This window comes from Mustela nivalis (genome assembly GCF_964662115.1).
Source record: "Mustela nivalis genome assembly, chromosome: 7".
In the NCBI taxonomy this organism is placed as follows: domain Eukaryota; kingdom Metazoa; phylum Chordata; class Mammalia; order Carnivora; family Mustelidae; genus Mustela; species Mustela nivalis.
The window spans coordinates 60037393-60058120 of NC_139026.1; the positions used below are offsets into that span (position 1 = coordinate 60037393).

The 20728-nt window shown below is 34.3% G+C and overlaps 1 protein-coding gene across 3 annotated transcripts in view; it reads left to right on the forward strand.

The window, feature by feature from the left end:
- PIK3C2G (phosphatidylinositol-4-phosphate 3-kinase catalytic subunit type 2 gamma) overlaps positions 1–20728 on the forward strand; it is a 351683-nt gene that overhangs the window by 175618 nt on the left and 155337 nt on the right. The window lies entirely within an intron of this gene.

Sequence of the window (20728 nt, forward strand, 5' to 3'; positions counted from 1 at the left end):
CCAGGCACCCTCTCACTCAGAGATATTTGATGATACTAAATGAATTTTGGTGTACGGTAAAATATGCAGTGGACCGATGCAATGCCCGGGTGACTCAGTCAAGTGTCTGCATTCAGCTTGGATCATGATCCCTTCGAGTCCCTCATTGGGCTCCCTGTTCATTGAGAAGCCTGCTTCTCCCTCTCCCACTCCCCCTGCTTGTGTTCCCTCTCTTGCTGTGTCTCTCTCTGTCAAATAAGTAAATCAAAATATGTAACTAGAAATTCTATTTCTGATCTCTTCCCGTTTTTTAATAATTACACATGCTATCTCTAATCATTTAGACATAAGAAAGATCCATGGATTTCCTTCGTATGGGCTGGTAAAGTTTTTATGGAAAACATTTTAGAATGGAATGACCTTTTTCCTCACCATCCAAAAGCTGTTTATTTACACAGTTGCCACTTCAGCATTCTCAGTTCATGAAGCGTTACATAACTATGCAAATATTCACTTCGGGCCTGACTCCTATTCATAATTCTCTTGGTATCAAATGTATTTCATTTTCTAAGAAACAAATATTAGCTTTCTTCTTGTCCATCAGAGAGTATCAAAGCACTGTTCTCTTACAAAATGAATATGTAAATGAATCGATGAATACAAAATCTCTCATTCCAGTTAAATCTATACATTCTCCAAATAGTAGGACCCATCTTCTCTCTGTAACATTATGTTTGACCTTCAATCCCCCTTCCTGGAATCTTCACCAGTTCCATCACCAGCATGAAGTCTTACTTGAACAACTTCAATCTCCAGAATTTCTAGCTCTGCCCAAGTCTTATACCACATTGTGTTTATGAGTTAGTTGGTACAGTAGTCCCCTCTTATCTGCAGAGGGTATGCTTGTTCCAAAACCCCCAGTAGATGCTTGAAACCTCAGACAGTACCAAAGCCTATATATGCTGTTTTTTCTCTAGACATAACTACAATAAAGTTTAATTTATAAATTAGGCACAGTAAGAGATTAACAATAATAACTGATAATAATGTAGAACAATTCTAACGATAAACTATAATAAAAATTACATGAGTATGGTCTCTCCCTCTCTCTCAAAATATCTATCGTACTGTACTCACCCTTCTTTTGATGATAATGTGAGATGGTAAAATGCCTGTGTGATGAGATAAAGTAAGGTGAATGATGTTGCCATTGTGACGTGCTGTTAAACCATTACTGACCTGCTGACCTTACATCAGGAGGATCATCTGCTGGACTGTGGATGTCCACAAGTAATGGAAGCCATGGAAGATGAGACTGCAGATAAGGGGGGGGGGACAACTACATGTGAGCTTCAGTCTTGTCTGTAGGCTTGCATCTAATGAATTCTCGGACTTACACATGTAACAAATGCTTTCATCATACTGAGGTTGGGTTGTGGTTCAGAGATTTTCTAGCTGTATAATCTTAAATTCTCTGAACATCAGTTTGTGCAGGGTAGAATGGGAGTAATGATGACCAGGTTCTGCATATAAGAGTCAGTGAGTGGTGGTGGTGCCATTGATGCTGCTGAGGACAGTGACGAATATGACAATATCAACAACAATGACTTTTTCTCTTTCGTTATTTTCTTTCTGTGTGCTTGAACTAATTTGATCCTTTATTCAACACAATCTGAATGTTTTTATTTGTTGTTTTTATTAAAAATATTCCTCTGAGTCCATTTGTTTCAGCCAAAACCCAATTAATTCATTCAAATTATTTTCTAAGTTTGATATGGTCATGAATATACTCTAGCACATTGGATTTTAAAAAATAATTTTAGTACATTTGTGACAAAATAATCATTACCCATAATTAAAACTGAGACTACCAAAAAATGATTCATGAAACACAATGGAAAGTCCAGAAATATGCCCAGTTATCTTCAAGAATTTAGATGTTAAAAATTTCAAATCAGTGGAGGAAAGATAGATTATTTAGTAGTGCTTAAATAATCACCTTGGGGGGAGACCTGGATACATAACTCACACAAATGTATCAAATGTATCATGGCATTTCACCTTGGCTCGGTGATACATTTGATTCCAAATGTATCAAAGACTTACAAAGTGAGAGAGAAATAGAGCATAAAAATACCAGAGAAACAAAAGATGGGAGAATTTATTTTATAAATAGGAAAAAACTTTAACAGACCAAATGTTTTATATATAATTTTTCTTTTAGTGGCAAAGAACTAATTTCTTTAATGAATATGGAACCCCTAACAAATCGAGAAAAATGGTTAAAAGATATTGATGACTAATTAAATAAAAATAAATATATTGATCCTTAATCACATGAATTTGTGTTCAACCTGAGTCATAATAATAGAAATTAAAATGCAAACATATACCACTATAAAGTGTCAGATTGGCAACAATAAAAACAAAAAAATTGGTGACATATCATTGGTGAAAGTGTGGGCAAACAGACTCCCAGGTAGAGGTGGAAGTTTAAATCTTATTACCTGTGTGGGGGTTTATTTATCAACATACTTTACATTTTTAAATTCACTTACCCTTTAACAAAATCATTCTGCTTTTAGCTATTTATTACAAATATAGTAGGGCATGCGAAAATGATGTATGCATGATAAATTCACTATAGCTTTTGTTGTAAAAAACAATCAGAAACAAATATTCATCAAAGAGAACTGGTGAAGGTCTTGTTACACCTATAAAAATAAAATTCTGTATACGTTAGAAAAAACTCTATATACTGATTTAAAACTGTCTCAAGATGTATTCCATTTTAAAAGCAATGTGTGGTCTCCGTGTGTAATATGTCACTTTTCTTATTAAAAAAATAAGAAATATGGATTTATCTACTTTTCCTTGACAGAAAATGCATGGAAAATCTTTGTAAGGATAAAAAAAGAAACTAGTAGCAATGGTTTTGTATGGGGTGGTGGTGGTGGTGAGAAATTGGCACAGGAGGAGAAACTTCATTTTCACTCTAGTCCTATTTATAGCTTTTGGACTTTGTAACATAGATGCATTACCTATTCAAAAAGTAAAAGAAGTAGATAATATTTTAAAACTGTAATTAGTCATGCTTTAGGGCAACAGACTATATAATCTCCTTATATCTTTTTTTATAAAAAAACATAATTTAGTCACTGCCAATCCATTGAAGTACTTTATCATATAGAAGGGATAAACTTAAAGACGATCTCACCAGATAACTTCTGTTTGCCTCTTCAGAACCACTCTCTTTCTTCACCCTGCTCCCTGCCCAGGGAAGTTGACCTACATGGATAGCAGACAGAGTTTCTTTTGGTGTGATTGGACACAGCCAGTGGGTAGCCTCAGCAGGAGATCACAAGGAAAGAAGAAAGTGCAGTTGGGACGTATTACCTAGGGGGTTATTCCCTGTCTTGGGTTCTGTAAAGCTCTCTCTTCCTCCATTGGCTGTGTCTTCACTGCTCCTTTCAGTTATGAACACTCTCCTGAGGTCCCATAATTCTCCCATATTTCAGGCCTAAGAGGGTTAATAAATCCATTGCTCCTGTCCCCAACTTAGTACCTACTCAGTGTGGTTTCCTTCCACCCTACCTGTGTCTTTAACAGTCTCATTAAATCTTCCCCAAATTATTTAAATTGGCATCATTTCCTAGTTAGACTCTGACTTTTAAGTACAGGAAGTAGGTTGTGTCGTTGTTGTTTGTTGTTTTGCTGTAACTAATATAGGAAGGAGCAAAAGAATGTGTTTTATCACTGGCCTGAACCATGTTCAAGAATATCATGGTTAGAGAGTTATTGATTAACATAAAAATAATACATATGTTAGAGTATTCAAAACAAAGTGCACTCTATCTAGTCTACTGGTTTTCAAAGGTTTCTTTTTTGTTCTTTTTAAAATTTTTCACTATTAGATGTTTTTAATATTTAATAGTACACCTACTATAGATTAGAAAGTAGAAAGAGTTCAGTGAAATTTCTTCATTTAGTAGGGATGAAAAACATACTGATACCTCCTTCTAAGCAGAAACTGACTCTGGTATTTCACCTTGGCTCAGTGATTAAATATGGACATTGAACTACATATTCTAGTAACCATTCCATTATTAATATAAAAACAGTCGTTGGTACCCTCACTTGATCCATGTGTCAGGTCATCATTTTTCCCTTATGACTACATGACGTCATGAAAGAAGATAGTAATTGACAGTGGCACTTTTCGTTTATGGTTAGTCAAGTAGTTTATGTTATTTTGAATGGCAAAAGCATTAAAATACTTTATAGTAATATAGGAAGTAACCATGAAGAATTTTTGTGTAGACATATATTCAGTGGCAGTCTTGTGACAGAACACTTAAGAAAGTTGTCAAATATAAAATGAGTTATGCATTTTCATTTATAGAATATGGGTTCCAAATTTGCAGCCTGTCCTGTAATGTCTAGTAGTAGGCTACTAGGCAGATATTCTCTGAAAATACACACACACAGACACACACACCCCTCATTTCATGGTCTCTTCAAGATAAAGGTAATAAATTTTAACAGTAGGAAAAGTAATTTTTTTTTAATCCTCCCAAGGGGGGAGTATTTTGAAAATGTTATATTTGAATATCTTTTCATAGCAAAGTGGATTTGATGCCAAAATTTATGTAAAAGCATTATTTGCAAAATTTCTCATACCTGTATACTTTTAAAACATGGGGACAGAAAATTCTAACCTGTTACAAAGTCTTCTAAATAAAAAATTTAAAGGTATAAAAGTGCAACAACTTCCACTAGTTTGTAAGAACAACTAATAACTATCATATAATATTAGATTTTCTCACAAAGTGTTTAAAATGTCTGCTTAGCTATTAAATAGTAACATTAAAAATTACTATTATTATCATTAAAAATACATCAATGACAGTATAGACTCTGTTGCATTTTCCCTCTTGGATCTCTGTATCTTTGTGAAGATCTTTCACAGCAATGAAGCCAAAGAAACCAAATTTGTAAACCAGTCTTCTGTACCATAAAATGATAAACTAAGATCTTAAATATATTACAGAATATTCAATAATATAATTCTTACTGAGAAATATTTAATAGTAATGCTGAGATTGAACAAAAAATGCACTTTAGTTAAAACATACAATGGAATTTTAATTATTTTTAAATATTAGTTACTTTTTCTTTCTTTTTAAATTTTTTCCTTTCTGTGTGTTTTATGATATAATTAGTCTGAAAGAATACGCATCTAACTCTTGAGGAAACCATATGTGTCTGAGAGTTGCTCCGCAATTTTTTCCTCTGAGAAGTATGTGATGAAAAATTACGTGACCTGAGCTTTTTTTTTTTTTTTTAAAGATTTTATTTATTTATTTGTCAGAGAGAGAGAGAGCACAAGTAGGGGGAGGGAGAAGCAAGGAGCCCGATGTGGGACTCCATCCCAGGACCTTGGGATCATGACTTAATCATGACTTGAGCCGAAGGCAGAAGCTTAACCAGCTGAGCCACCCAGGTGTACTGACATGCCCTTTTAATAACTGACTTGCAGGTCCTGAATGTCAGGAGTAAGCCTTAGGTTCAACATTAAGTTCGAGGAAACACTCTCATTTTGAGGTTAATGGCAATACTAAACACACTGGAAAGTGCTTGTAGGAATTTTCTTACAGGTGTTGATTCTGAATAGTAATTTTGAAGCAACAAAGAGAGACCCTCCATCAGCTTTGTTTTGTTCTTTTTAATTAAAATAAGAGAAAGAGGAAGTAATTTGCTATTGAATAATTTGTGTAAGTGAACACAGTTCAATTAGCTTTTAAATGTAAGTTTTAATTAGTGTTCTGACTCAGTGCCTAATTTGAATGTTGTCTGTTATCTGAGTTTTAGAGCATTCCATGCCAAAGTTTACCCCTGTTTGTTAGGAAGAGCCAAGAGTTTGCTTAATTCCAGCCACTACTGCTCCTTGTAGCTTTAAGTGGTCTAAGAAAGCCATTGCATACTTATGTGATACATGTCCTCTTTTCAAAATGGAATTTTTCTCCTAATTTCTTCCAGTAAGTACAAATTAGTAATATATATTCATTCATTCATTCATTCATTTAGTTAATTAATTCAGCAAATATTTAATGAATGCCTACTATATATTAAGCACTGTCCCATGTGTTGGAAATGTAGCAGTAAACAAAGTAAAAACTCTGTGCCCTCAGGGAGCTTACCTGCTGTTGAAAGTGACAAATAACAAACAAGATGAATAAAGTGTATAAAATATTCCATTCTAATAAATCAAAAAAAAAAATACAGGGAACTGTGTTGGAGGAAGAAAGTATAATTTTAAGCAGGGTGTCCAGGAAAGACCTCTCTGAGAAAGAGGCATCTTAGTGAAGACACTGGAGGGAGCCAGTCATGAAAATATTAGGTGAAGAACATTCAATACTGAGAAAATAGAGTGCCAATACATCAAAATATGATAGTATGTTAGGAAAGTGTGAAAAACCAGTGTGGTTCTGCTAGTGGTGGTTGTATGGTCATATTCAGTAGGAGAGGAAACAGATCATACAGGTTTTTGTAAGGTAGATGAGTATGTGAAGGAGAATAGAATCCATTAACAGGATCACTTTGCCTGCTCTTTTGTGAATAGCATTTAAGGGGGCAAGAGCAAAAGCAGAAATGTCATGTATTCTAGGAGGCTAATGCAGTAATCAAGTGAGAAATGATATTATGTTATATGAAGGTGGTAGCAGTGAGATGGTAAGATTATATTCTAATTTTGAATTTTAGAATTCAGAAAATAATTTACAATTTTCTATTCTAAATGTGAAGGTAGAGCTGACAACTTACTGTTGAATTGAATGTAAGATGTATTCATTATCTAATGCACACAACAAATCACCCCAAAATCTTAGTGGCAGAAAACCCACATTATTTATTGTCTCACTGTTCCCATGCATCAGAAATTCAGGCATGGCATACCTGGTTCCTCTGCTTCAGGGTTTCTGACTCAAGAGGCTATAATCAAAGTAACCTGGGATCCAATAGTCACCTGAAGATTCAACTGCAGCAGGATTTACTTCCAAATTCACTGAAAGTGATTATTGACAGAATTCAGTTCCTTGTCAGGAAGCTTTCTTCATCAGAACAAGCTTGAGAGGAAAACCAGAGAAAATACCAGCAAGATGAAAGTCAGTCTTTTATAACATAATCACAGAAGTGACATCCCATCACCTTTGTCATATTCCATTGGTTAAAAGCAAGTCCCTAGATTCAACCCATCCTCAATGGAGGGGATTCCACAAAAGCTTGAACACCAGGAGGCAGGGATCACTGGGAGTCATGTCAAAAGATGCTTCCCACCGGAGATGAGAAGGAAAAAGAAAAAGAGCTAGGAAGACTCTCATGTAAATAACAATGAATAGAATCATCTTACTTGATAAAGTCTCTTTGATGTTTAAATTTCAATTTTTCTTCCTTGAATTCCAGAATTTGAGTTGCAATAGATTTTAAGTTCCAAATGTCTTTTAAAAGAGTTTTTGCCTCCATTCATAATTCACTGACATTTGCCTTATGCCATTTCTTCACCATTCTGGAGTGCCCAGAAGAGACCAGACATATTTATTAAGGTTTAAAATGTGCCCATTATTAGGTTACAGAGCAGTAACACACAGCGTCCTTGCCCTTAAGAAGAACTCAGCGAGAGCAGTTGTTTACTAGCTAGTTTAATGAGAGATTTGAATAAATCTAGACACAAGTTTAGGGATAAATTAAGTTTTCAAAAGGTTAAAGGATTTGTCCGAGGCCATGCTGCTAGTAAGTGGCAGAGCTGGATTTGAGATGTGCCTATTCTATTTTATAGTCCATCCTTTTTATACAACAGCTTTCAGTGTCTAAGAATTATATATTCTTGAGAGACAAAACCAATACCCTTGAAACCATCAAAAAGTGGTTACTTGCAAAGCATTTTAATTTAAAATGAGAATGAAATTGAAACCTAGAAAAACGAGCAATCTCCAGGAAGAACTGGAAAAGAAATTGGCTGGAAGGAGACAGAACCAAAATGGAGCTGTGAAGAGTGGGTAGGATAATGATATGCATATAATATTGTACTTTGGGGTTTGTGCATAGGAAATTATTAGATAAATGTGAATATAAGATATCAGCAGAGAATGGTTGCATGCTTTTGCTTGAGTCTGCAGAGTTACACATTACCTCTTTTTTTCCTAAATTTTCTTTTATTTATGACAGTAACTGAGAAAGTAGAAAAATGAATATGCATACGATGTATTCCTGCATAATCCCTTCAATACAGAAAAATAATTTAACAATTCTTTTTTAATGACCATTGGGAAATTATTCTCTTATGTAGACTAACAATAATACAGCCCATTTTTCAGGGCTACTAACATTGGCATCAGTTCTGTGTGAGCCTGTTTCTACCTGTCTAAACCACACCCACTGATTTTGGAAGATGTATGCATGTTCATGCTGTTCCAAAAACCTTCCCTAAGGTTTTATGCTGCAACTCGCCAGCAAGTATATGTTCCAAAACTCTACTTTTTTGAAATGTAATCATCTGTGTTGATTTAAAAACTTTTCAATCTCTACAAAATAAGAATCAGGTGCACTGTGTTTTTTGTTTTTTCCTTTTCAAATAAAAGACCACAACTTTTGTTCTAGACTGTCTTTTAATCAGCATGAATCTTGTAATACTCATGGGAGAGTTAGCTGCCAGTTTGGGGGCTTTCTATCCATAGTAAACATGGAAAGTGATGAAGTAGATTGTGTGTATGGATCAAGAGTTGTGTTAATTGTGTTTATAATGAGTTAAATCTAATCAGAAAATTAACATTACTTAATTAGAATCTAAATATTATATGATATGACCTTTTTGCCAAAAAATATACCATTTTTTCATAATCTTTTCTTTTTTAACGTTAACGGTTTATTTGACATCAATCTTTAAATCAATCTTTAAAAGATAAAATTTAAACCTCTGAAATGTTATGGTTTAGCTCTTCCTATTTTTATTTACTATTGTCATCATATCCACCATTACTTAGCTTACTTTTATAGACATGAAAGGATGGGAAAATTTTAGGGATGGATCTTCCAATTGTTTTAAACTGTACTGAACATTTTAATGTATTACATATTTTAAGGAATGAAAGAAATGTCAATATGAATCAGTAGCTATCCAGGCATACTGGATATAGAGAAATGGGATTTAGAGAAAAATATTTCATTATCCCAAACAATTTGCCCACATGATGAGCCGTGGAGCATATCAAGAAGAATAGTAGATTGTGTGATTAGTCTTGTTACATCTAATTCATGGCACCTTGCAGTTGCTTGTAATATATATTATATATATAATTATCATTTATATAAATGATAAACTAATCTTTCAAGTAGATCAGTGACATAAGTGCTCAGTAGCTATAGTGGACAGAATTCTGAGATGACCCCCAATGACCCTCCATCCTTGTGAGATCTGCCTTTCAGTGGGGAGAACTTGTGAATATGATGAACTATCATTACTGTGATTCTATAGTGTGTTAAATTATGTGTCAGAAGGGAGAGTACCCTGAGTGGCCTGAATAGTCAGTTGAGCCTTTATAAGCAGAGAGTTGCCTACAGCTAGCAGAAGAGGAAGTAGTCATGAAAACAGTTCAAAGTTTAAGAGGAAATCAATGCAAGAGGATGCTCTGTGCAGACTTTAAAGATGGAGGGAGTCATGTGGTAAGAAATGATAATGACCTCTACATGCCAAGAGGGTCTCTTGGCCTATAGCCGCAAGGAAATGTAGACCTCATTGCTACAGCTATAAGGAACTGAATTCTGACAACAATCTCAGTGACCTCGGAAGTGAATTTTCCCCCAGAGCCTCCAGATGAGTACCTAGACTGGCCAATACCTTGATTTTAGCCTTATGATACCCTGAGCAGACTACCCAACCATGCTGTGCTTGGCTGTTGACCTACAGAACTGTGAGCTCATAAAGGGCTTTAAGCCACTAATTTTGTAGCCTCTCAGTTCTCATCCTCATTAAAAATCTAAGAAAAAAATTCTTGGGAAAAGAGAGTTTTAAGAAACCCTCAGCCATTTTTTAAAAATGCATAACTGTTCCTCAGATCATCTCCCAATATTATAATATAGATACCCATAAATAATTGCATATAAAAGCAGATGTTTGGCACAGATTAGTCCATTTTGAGTTGTTGTGGCTACTCACCTAATTCTAAGGCATTTAGAAAAAGGAAAAGAGACTGGCCTATATGAAGAACCAATTAATAGTGTTGCCTGCATTGGGAACCAGTTATTTTGGTTAAAAACTTAATACAATAAAATCCTCAAGGATATGTACCAAGAGAGATTTATTTCTACTGTTTACATATAAATTCCTATGAATGTGTAGACATCTTTGCTTATTTATATGATATACTTAGTGTTTTTCTATTATGAATAATCAAATTCTAATTTTCTATTTGGATTTTATATTGGGAACACATTAGTTATATTGAGATTAACATCTAGTTTGTTGAGTGTTTAACCTATGCCTAAGTTGAACTCTTTAATAAAATATACTCAATATAACAAAGTCTATACTGTATAAAGAATCACTGCTATTATGCTACCATCATAATGCTATACTGAAGCTCTCTGAACTGAAGGCTGGGAAGGGAGGGTTTCATTTCCTTTCCTGAATTTTTGTACACTGGTCTATTTATTTGGTCAGCATGGCACAGTGGTTAAGAGCAATAACCCTAGATTCAGGTAAATGTGAATTTGATTCTGACACTGAGTAGTTGTGTGATGGTAGAAATGCTTCTTAACCTTTCTGAAACTTAATTACCTAATATGCAAAAACAGTATGATTAAAAATATTGCCTCATAAGATATTAAATAGGATTGAGATCATGATTATAAAGCACTTTGCACAATGCCTAGAGTAATTAAACCACTCAATATATCTTAGTCTTAGCTATTATTTTTGTCATTTTTAATATAAAAATTAGAAAATACAGATAAAAAAACAATTTTTTTTAATTTTTTATTTTTTATAAACATTTATTTTTATCCCGAGGGGTACAGGTCTGTGAATCACCAGGTTTACACACTTCACAGCACTCACCAAAGCACATACCCTCCCCAATGTCCATAATCCCACCCCCTTCTCCCAAACCCCCTCCCCCCAGCAACCCTCAGTTTGTTTTGTGAGATTAAGAGTCACTTATGGTTTGTCTCCCTCCCAATCCCATCTTGTTTCATTGATTCTTCTCCTACCCACTTAAGCCCCCATGTTGCATCACCACTTCCTCATATCAGGGAGATCATATGATAGTTGTCTTTCTCTGCTTGACTTATTTCGCTAAGCATGATACGCTCTAGTTCCATCCATGTTGTCGCAAATGGCAAGATTTCATTTCTTTTGATGGCTGCATAGTATTCCATTGTGTATATATACCACATCTTCTTGATCCATTCATCTGTTGATGGACATCTAGATTCTTTCCATAGCTTTTGCACAGCAAAGGAAACAGTTAACAAAATCAAAAGACAACTGACAGAATGGAAAAAAACAATTTTTTAAAAATTTCACTAATCCGGGCACCTGGGTGGCTCAGTGGGTTAAAGCCTCTGCCTTCGGCTCAGGTCATGATCCCAGGGTCCTGGGATCGAGCCCCGCATCGGGCTCTCTGCTCCGCAGGGAGTCAGCTTCCTCCCCTCTCTCTCTGCCTGCCTCTCTGCCTGCTTGTGATCTCTGTCTGTCAAATAAATAAATAAAATCTTTAAAAATAAAATAAAATAAAATAAAATAAAATAAAATAAAATAAAAATTTCACTAATCCTATTATTCAAGTTTAGCCCTAGTTGAGGGAAGCAATGTTGCTAGTGGTTAGGCACACAGACCCTGCACATTAATTACCAGGGTAGAATCTCAGATTTCCTACTCACTATTTAGATCACTTTGAAAAAAAATTCAACTTTTGGGATCTGAATTTCTTCAGCTGTAATATAGAGAGTAGTAATAGTACTTACTCTGTAGGTTTAATGTAAACATCAAATTCGTTAATATATGTAAATACTTAGAACAGATCCTATAATTCCATTGTGATATATATACATTAGCCTTAAGTAAATCCTGCTGATGAACATTGTTCTAAACTGTGTGTGTATGTGTATAATCTGTATATTATATATAATACATTTATGTGTATTATATACATTATATAATTCATTTGTATATTATATATATAATACAAAAATGTATTAAATTGTAGATACTGTGTTGTACATAGCTTTATAAAAAAATTTACCTTGGGGCACCTGGGTGGCTCAGTGGGTTAAGCCTCTGCCTTCGGCTCAGGTCATGATCTCAGGGTTCTGGGATCAAGCCCCTCAGTGGGGAGCCTGCTTCCCCCTCTTTCTCTGTCTACCTGTGATCTCTCTCTCTGTCAAATAAATAAATAAATAAAATATTTTTTAAAAAGAGATTTACCTTGAACATCTTTCCAAAAAGTAATTGTACTTTCAAGTTTCATTTTTACAACCGACCTCTATTCTATTGTTAATTAATATCACTACTTATTATAATATCATGATTTATTATCATATAATTTGCTAATCCCTATTATTGGATATTCAGATTGTTTTCATTGTTTTCCTATTATGTTCATATTAAGATTTTTATTATTTATTATATATTGATTATATTGAGATTGTGGTTAAATTCTTGCTTTGTTATTTCTTTGTTATTTCTTTTGGATTATTTTATTTTGTTTGTTTCAAGTTTTTACTTAAGTTCTAGTTAGTTAACATATAGTGTAATATTAGTTTCAGGAGTGGAATTTACTGATTCATCACTTACATATAACATCCAGTGTTCATCACAAGTGACCTCTTTAATGCCCATCACCCATTTAGCCCATCCCCCACCCTCCTCCCTCCAGCAAGCCTCAATTTGTTCTCTATAGTTAATAGTCTCTTATGGCTTGCCTACCTCTCTCTTTTTTTTTCTTCCTTCCCTTATGTTCCTCTGTTTTGTTTCTTAAATTCCACATCTGAGTGAAATCATACAGTATTTGTCTTTCTCTGACTTATTTAAGATAGCATAATATACTTTGGCTCCATCCATGTCATTGCAAATGGCAAGATTTCATTCTTTTTGTTGGATGAGTAATATTCTATTGTATGTATATACACCACATCTTCTTTATGCATTCATCAGCCAATGGACATGTGGGCTCTTTCCATAACTTGGCTATTGTTGATAATGCTGCTATAAACTTTGGGTGCATGTGCCCCTTCAAATCATTGTTTTTGTGTCTTTGGACTGTTTTCTAAGAGTGGAATTGCTGAAGCAGAGAATTTAAATGTTTATGATTCTTTTGATATACATTGCTTTCTCTTGAAGTTGTAGAGACTTACACTTCTACTGAGATGCACAAGAGTAGTTGTTTCCTATACCATCACCCACACTTGTTCTCCAAATGGATTTGATAATAATGTCCAATTGTTGGGTTAATTCAATTACAAATGAGTTTAGACATGGCTTTCTGTTAATTTTTCTTTAGTATTTCTTAATGGAATAGTATACTTATTTTAAAAGTTTTATTGTATAATATGCATTACAAAGAATTCTATTTCTCAGTATAGCCACCAGTAAATGTATTATTAGTTTACTAGTATTGCTGCAACAAATTACTACAACTTCGTTCTGGACATCAAAAATCAGAAAATAAGTCTTATGCTAAAATCAAGGTATTTGCAGAGCTGCATTCTTTCTGGAGATTCCAGGGGGGAAAAACTACTTCCTTACTTTTCTCAGCTTCTAGGGGCTCCCTGCATTCTTAGGCTCATAGGCCCCTTCCACCAGGGGCATCACTGTACTCTTCGCTTCCATCACAACTCCTTCTGTTCACTCTGACCTTCTAGCTCCCTCTTATGTGGAAACTGTGTTACATTGGATCCACCCAAATAATCCAGGACGTGCTCCACCTCAAAATCTTTACTTAATCATATCTGTAAGTCTCTTTTATCATATAAAGTAATATGGGGATTAGGAAATGGATATAGTGGGGGGAAAGGGGTGCATTACTTGGCTTACCACAACAAGTTAACTCCATTTCTTCCTAGTGTAGTCATTGTTTTAACCACAATATATTAGCTAATTCTTTAAAAAGGCTGAAGAGATTCAACTCTAATATTAAATTTCATATATAGTCTACAGAATATTGGATACTATTTAAATTAAAACACAACCCTTTTGCAAAAGATAGAGAATGCACGTTGGAGCACCACACACACACACAAAATGTGATTTTTTTCCCTTATGTGGATTTTATTTGCATATTATAGCTGGTATTAGGATAAACTATAGTGAAATAATGTAAGCAGTCTTTGTTTCTCTCATTTCCTAATGTTTTCACTATCTTAACTACCTTGGTCCAGGCCTATTTTTATAGATCACTGACAGAGGATAAGCCAAAAGACATTGATGATTCTGAAATCTGGGCCAATGCCCATGGGAAAACTGAATGAGACAACTGCATATTTTTAGCGTGTGAGAAAGTCCAAAAACTAAGGGCCAAGTTTACAAGAGAAGAAGTTTTAAATGTGGACCCTCTGGTTCTATTCCAAGTAACGTCAGTTTACAACTTTGCAAGTTGGATTTCTGGCTCAGGAATTTCTTCTCGTTGATTAAATTGGCCTTATTTCAGCACATAATATTGGCTGCTTTCTAAAGACCAACTTGCTTACCAACAATATAATCTATTTTCTGTATTACTAATAAAACTAAATTGTCCAGCATTTTCAGTGGTTTGGAAAAGCTTTTTTTTTTAATGCTGTCATTTATGAAATTTAGTGTTCATTTGGCATACTATTACTGATTACACCAAAATACCACAGCCTTTATCAATGTGTTTAAAACTATAGTTTTTCTGTAAAGCATAGGAAAATTCGACAGCTGATGAGGATATATTTGATTTTGACTCTAGTTATTATTAATAATCACTGTCATCAGCATTGATTGCTGTGATCTAATTTCTATCATTCTTTTAGAGTCATAAATCTGCTTGAGCTATTCATTGTCATGGTATACTGCACATACCCAAATTTTATAACATACAGAATAGTTTCTCTCACCATATGATTTTCAAGCATACTTATGGTAGAACATGCCAATTTTCAATGACATATCTAAGGGAAATTAAACATAAAGACAGCAAGAAACCAAAACATTATCTCCCCTTGACAGTGATAGCTCAGCAATTGAATAAAATTCTGCAGATAGTAATGGTTAGTCACCTTTCCCTCTTTCCTCGTCAATATCTCAATCCAACTTTTTTCCTGTCACAGACAAACTGGGCATAGCAACATGGAAGATTCCTATTAAATGTTTACGTGAGGGGAAGAATGTTCCCTGTTTAATCACAGTGGACTGCATGGGTGAATATGTGTTGATTATGTTTCTGATGGAGGTGTTCATAATTTCAGTAGAATTTAATGAACACGGGTCATTTAATAGTTTTTATTCTAGATTGCAAACTAAGGCAATTAAGATAGTGTTTGTTTTATGGTATCACGGAAGCATAGAATGTCAAAATGGAAGAAACCTTGTATGTCCACATGACCTTTCTTTCATTCTACAAGTGAGGAAACTCACCCTCAGAAACTCAGTGTCTCCTTACTCCAAACCCCTTTGTGTTAGCTCTAAATGAGTTTATTGATGGCCTCAGAGTGGGCAATAGGCAAATCTACAAAGATCATAAAGCCTCTTTGCTTCTCCACCCTGTCCATTCCTTCTTATCTTTCTTCTTCCCAGACCACTTGCAGGTTTTCAATGCTTCCCTTCTTCATTTCAAGGTCAGTGTAGGCTCTGATCTCAGACTTTCAGACGTCCCTGTGTACTCGATTCCATTATTACCTTCCCCAGAATTATTTATATTACCAAGTCACAAACTGTTGAATGATTAAATGAATTTTCTGGCATTAGTGAATGAATTAGGTGGTGAAACTTGAAAATTGGCTGGCTCTTAAGTGTGAAGGTGGCCCCATATGCCCTTTAGTAATGTTATATTTAAAAGAGAGACAGAGTTATATTTAAAAGAGAGACAGAGTTGGTGTCAAACAGCTAGAGTGCTTTAGTGCTGTCAATGTCCCACAAACATTTTGTATAAATTTTATTTTTAATTGTTTTCATTAACTAGATATGAAAAGGGAACATAAAACAGACCTAAAACTATAAATGGCAATACAACAAACACCGACGCACACATCATCAGGTTTAAGACATATCAAAATATGAATTTTGACACCTGTTTGACCTAGCCCAATCACATCCATTTAATCTTTCAAAAAGAATGACTTTTAAGTTACTTACTGAAATTCATTTCTGTGATTTTACCACTCACCTTTATATCCTTAAAAAATTTTATTATTTAGTTTTATGTGTTTTTAACACTTTGTAAATGGAATCATTGTGTGTGCCTTCTGCAAATTGCTTTTTTGGTAAAATTTTATGATCTTGGAATCTGTGTGTGTTTGTAATTCTAATTTATTAAATTTTACTATTTCATAGTACTCTAGTGTATAAATGTATCACAATTATTTATTCTGCTTTGGATACCAGGGATATTTATTTAAATACTGATACATTTAGGGATACGTGGGTGGCTCAGTTGGTTAAGCAGCCTCTTGGTTTCAGCTCAGGTCATGATATAAGGGTTGTGGGATTAAGCCCCACAGTGGGCTCTGCACTCAGCAATGAGTCTGCTTGAAGATTCTCTACCTCTCCTTCTACCTTATCCCAACTCATGCATGCACACATTCTCTTTCAAAAATTAATAAATCTTAAAAAATAAATACTGATATATTTAGATTTATTTTTATCATCTTATTTTGTGCTTTTCAGTTACCTTTCTCTTCCAGAGTTTTTTCTCCTTTTTCCCTTTCTTCTAATGATTTATTTATTCTATTATCTCTCCTTTACTAGTTTGACATTTTTAAGCTCTTTCTAATCTTATAATAACTGCACTAGAAGTTACATTTATAGTTATCAGAATATAAGATTGAAAAATAAGAAACTTTATTCATTTAGTCATCCATTCAGTGTCCTTAGAATACCTCAATAAAATGCACAAATGAAAGCCCCACCCTATCGCAACTACATTTTGATTCTGTGAAAATTTACATCCTAGTGACTTCAGCACACTTTATCTCTGAACATCTTGCCTCCCAGCTTATATAGTATTGCTGTTATACATTATAGCTCTATTTTGTTTTATATTTAGTTCTATAATATATTTTTATTATTTGTATGTTTAGTGAATATTTGTGTATATATTTTCCACTTTCTTTGTTCATTACTCCTTGCATCTTGGGCTTCTCATCTGGAGTCACTTTCCTTCGATCTAAAGGGCATTCTTTGTGGAGATGGGTTGAGGCAAACTCTGGCCACTATAATCTAAAATAACTTTAATTCACCTTCATTTTTGAAAGACATATTGTTGTATATTCATACAGTTCTAAGTTGACAACTGCTTTCTTACAGCAGTTTGACAATATTCTACTCTTTCTTGACTTCAACTGTTATTGAGAAATCGTTCATCATTTTAGTTATCTCTTTGTTATTATTTGTTTTTCTATTTTTAAGTACTTCTCTTTGTCTTTAGATTTACTATGATGTGTATAGGTGTTGGCTTGTTATTGTTTATCCTGCTTAGAGCTTTGGCCTTCTGACTTTAAGGATTAAAGTTTTTCATCAGTTCTGGAAATGTCTCAACTTTTACTCCTTTGAACATTGCTTTTCCTCCATTCTTTCTCTACTCTCCTCCTGAAATCCAATTAAATATACATCACATTCTATTTTATTTATCTTATTTTTTATTTTTTCATATTTTTAAACATTTTTTTTATCTCCCTGGACTAGATTTAGATAGTTTTTTCAGATCTACCCTCCTGTTCATTAATTCTCTCTTCAGCTATTTCTGATGTCTTGCAGTTTGTGTGTGTGGGTAGAAAGAAAGTTTTTTTTTTTTTTTTTTTTTAAAGATTTTATTTATTTATTTGACAGAGAGAAATCACAAGTAGATGGAGAGGCAGGCAGAGAGAGAGAGGGAAGCAGGCTCCCTGCTGAGCAGAGAGCCCGATGCGGGACTCGATCCCAGGACTCTGAGATCATGACCTGAGCCAAAGGCAGCAGCTTAACCCACTGAGCCACCCAGGCGCCCTAGAAAGAAAGTTTTAAATATATATATTTTTTAAGATTTTTAAGGTGCCCCTTAAATGTATATTAATCACATTTTTATTTCTGAAAGTTATTTTTATTATTTAACTTACAATAGTGTCTCTTTCCTGTTCATTTTTTAATTCTTTCTTTGAATTCTTTAAACATGTGAAATATAAATATTTTTGTTGCTTGTTTTATAATTCTAACAGGTAAAATCTATATGGGTCTGATTCTTCCATCTTTTATTGCTGCTAGTTATGATTCATGGTTCCCTGTTTCTTTATGAAAATTTGAGTATTTTATTAAGAGTTTATATGTTCCAGGGACACCTGGGTGGCTCATTGGGTTAAGCCTTTGCTTTCGGCTCAGGTCGTGATCTCAGGGTCCTGGATTGAGCCCCACATCAGGCTCTCTGCTCCGCGGGGAGCCTGCTTCCCCCCATCTCTCTCTGCCTGCCTCTCTGCCTACTTGTGATCTCTGTCTGTCAAATAAATAAATAAAATATTTTTTTAAAAAAGAGTTTATATGTTCTGGAAACATATTTGTGGGAATTCTTATCAGTTGGTATGAGGCTTGCCTCAGTAGAAGGTAGATTCCTTCAAACAGGACTTGAGTTTCCTTCTGTCAGGTGGCTGAGAGCTCTTTCGATCCAGAATGATATTAACTAAGTTATTTGCTTACAGATTTTTTTGATCATTGGTGTACTATGTATGTGAAATATAAACCCAGGGAGGAGCTAGAAGAATTCCCCCACTCAATACCAAAGTTTCAGGAAGTTTATTTTCCCTGTGCTTTGGAAGTTGTCTAGCAGATTTTAGCTCTTACACTAAAAACGTAGCCCTTTGGGCTCTAAGATTGTTGGGTAAATCTCTTATTAAGTTTCCTGTTCTTAAGGCACAGTCTTTGTTTCTTATCCCCCATGTGAAAAACAAAGCTACAAGTTACTGGGGTTCAACAAATGTAAGCCAGAATCTGTCTTCAGAGTCTTGTTTACCTCTTCACATTGCTGCCTTTTCTTAATTTTTTCGTTACCTGAGAAATCTTTACTTTCCCTCGGCTCATCAATGCATTTAATGCATTTAAAAATAAATATTTTAAATTATAATCTAATATTTGTTTGTTTTTTCTGCAGGAAATTTGGTTAGAACATTTAAACTTGTACAGCTGGAAACATAAGTCAGTAATAAATTTAAAATATATTTTCAAAACTGTTGTAAGAAGTAATATACACATTATGACTCATTGCTTAGTGTGTCTCTCCAGTGTTTAACACAGTGTCTTGATTTTAATAATCTTTCAAAAAATCATATATGTACACATATACACACTAACAGCATGAGACAGGCATTGTTTATTTATTTGTTAAGTGGCAATCACTGTAATAAGTTTCACATGGATTAGCTCATGTAATCCTCACCACAACTGTATGTTCTTTTTCTTTTTTTTTTTTAAAGATTTTATTTATTTTACAGACAGAGATCACAAGTAGGCAGAGAGGCAGGCAGAGAGAGAGGGGGAAGTAGGCTCCCTGCCGAGCAGAGAGCCCAACGCGGGGCTCAATCCCAGGACCCTGGGATCATGACCTGAGCTGAAGGCAGAGGCTTTAACCCACTGAGACACCCAGGCACCCCATCTGTACGTTCTCCTAAAGAAAACTCACATTCTGTAGAATGATCATTTAGTAAAGGAATAAGGATTATGTGGGAAAAGTGTTGAACCTGACTATTCAAAATTTCTATCAACATTGCTATTAGAGCACAAGCCAAAATAACAGTAAATCTTAAAAAAAATCCTATTAATAAATACCAAAATAGTTTTAAAGATGTTAAATTTCTAATAAAGAAATAATAAAGTAAATATAAAATTTGAATTTAAAAATGTAAGATGAAAGTACCTAGATGGACTCTCATATTAGAATATTTTACAAGAGGGCTTGTGGCTATTTCAAGCCAAGAGGACTTAGATACTACTAGAAACTACTAGAACACTGCCATTTTTCCTCCATGGATTATTGTGTTTAACTCTTTTGCTATACTTTGTATTTAGCTACTGCTTCTTATTGGCTCATAACACGTAACATTAACATGCTGGAAAAAAATTGTTTATGAACCAGTGTGACTTCTGCATTATACTAACATAATTCCCCATATGTTAATCTAACATGAGCTAATTCGCATTAAAGAAACATGTGCTATTGTAGAACAGACTATGCTAATATCATCTTCCAGATAAGGAAAATGAGACTAAAATCATGAAGTAAATTACCCAGAGTTATTCAGCTAATAAGTACTGAACCTGGGATTTGAGCAGTATGATTCCAGACAGTCCTAACTACTATGTGTCTTCTTTGATATAATAGACCTAAAGAAATGAAGGTCCACCTGAGTTCGGATAAAGTGTGTTAAGAATGAGGCTACATGGGAGCTATGGACTGTCTTTTTAAACTTTTGAAATTCACATAGAATCATATTGAAAATTATCTTAGATGTATCAATTTTTCTAAAATGTTGATTTTTTAATTGTTTTAACCTTGATTTA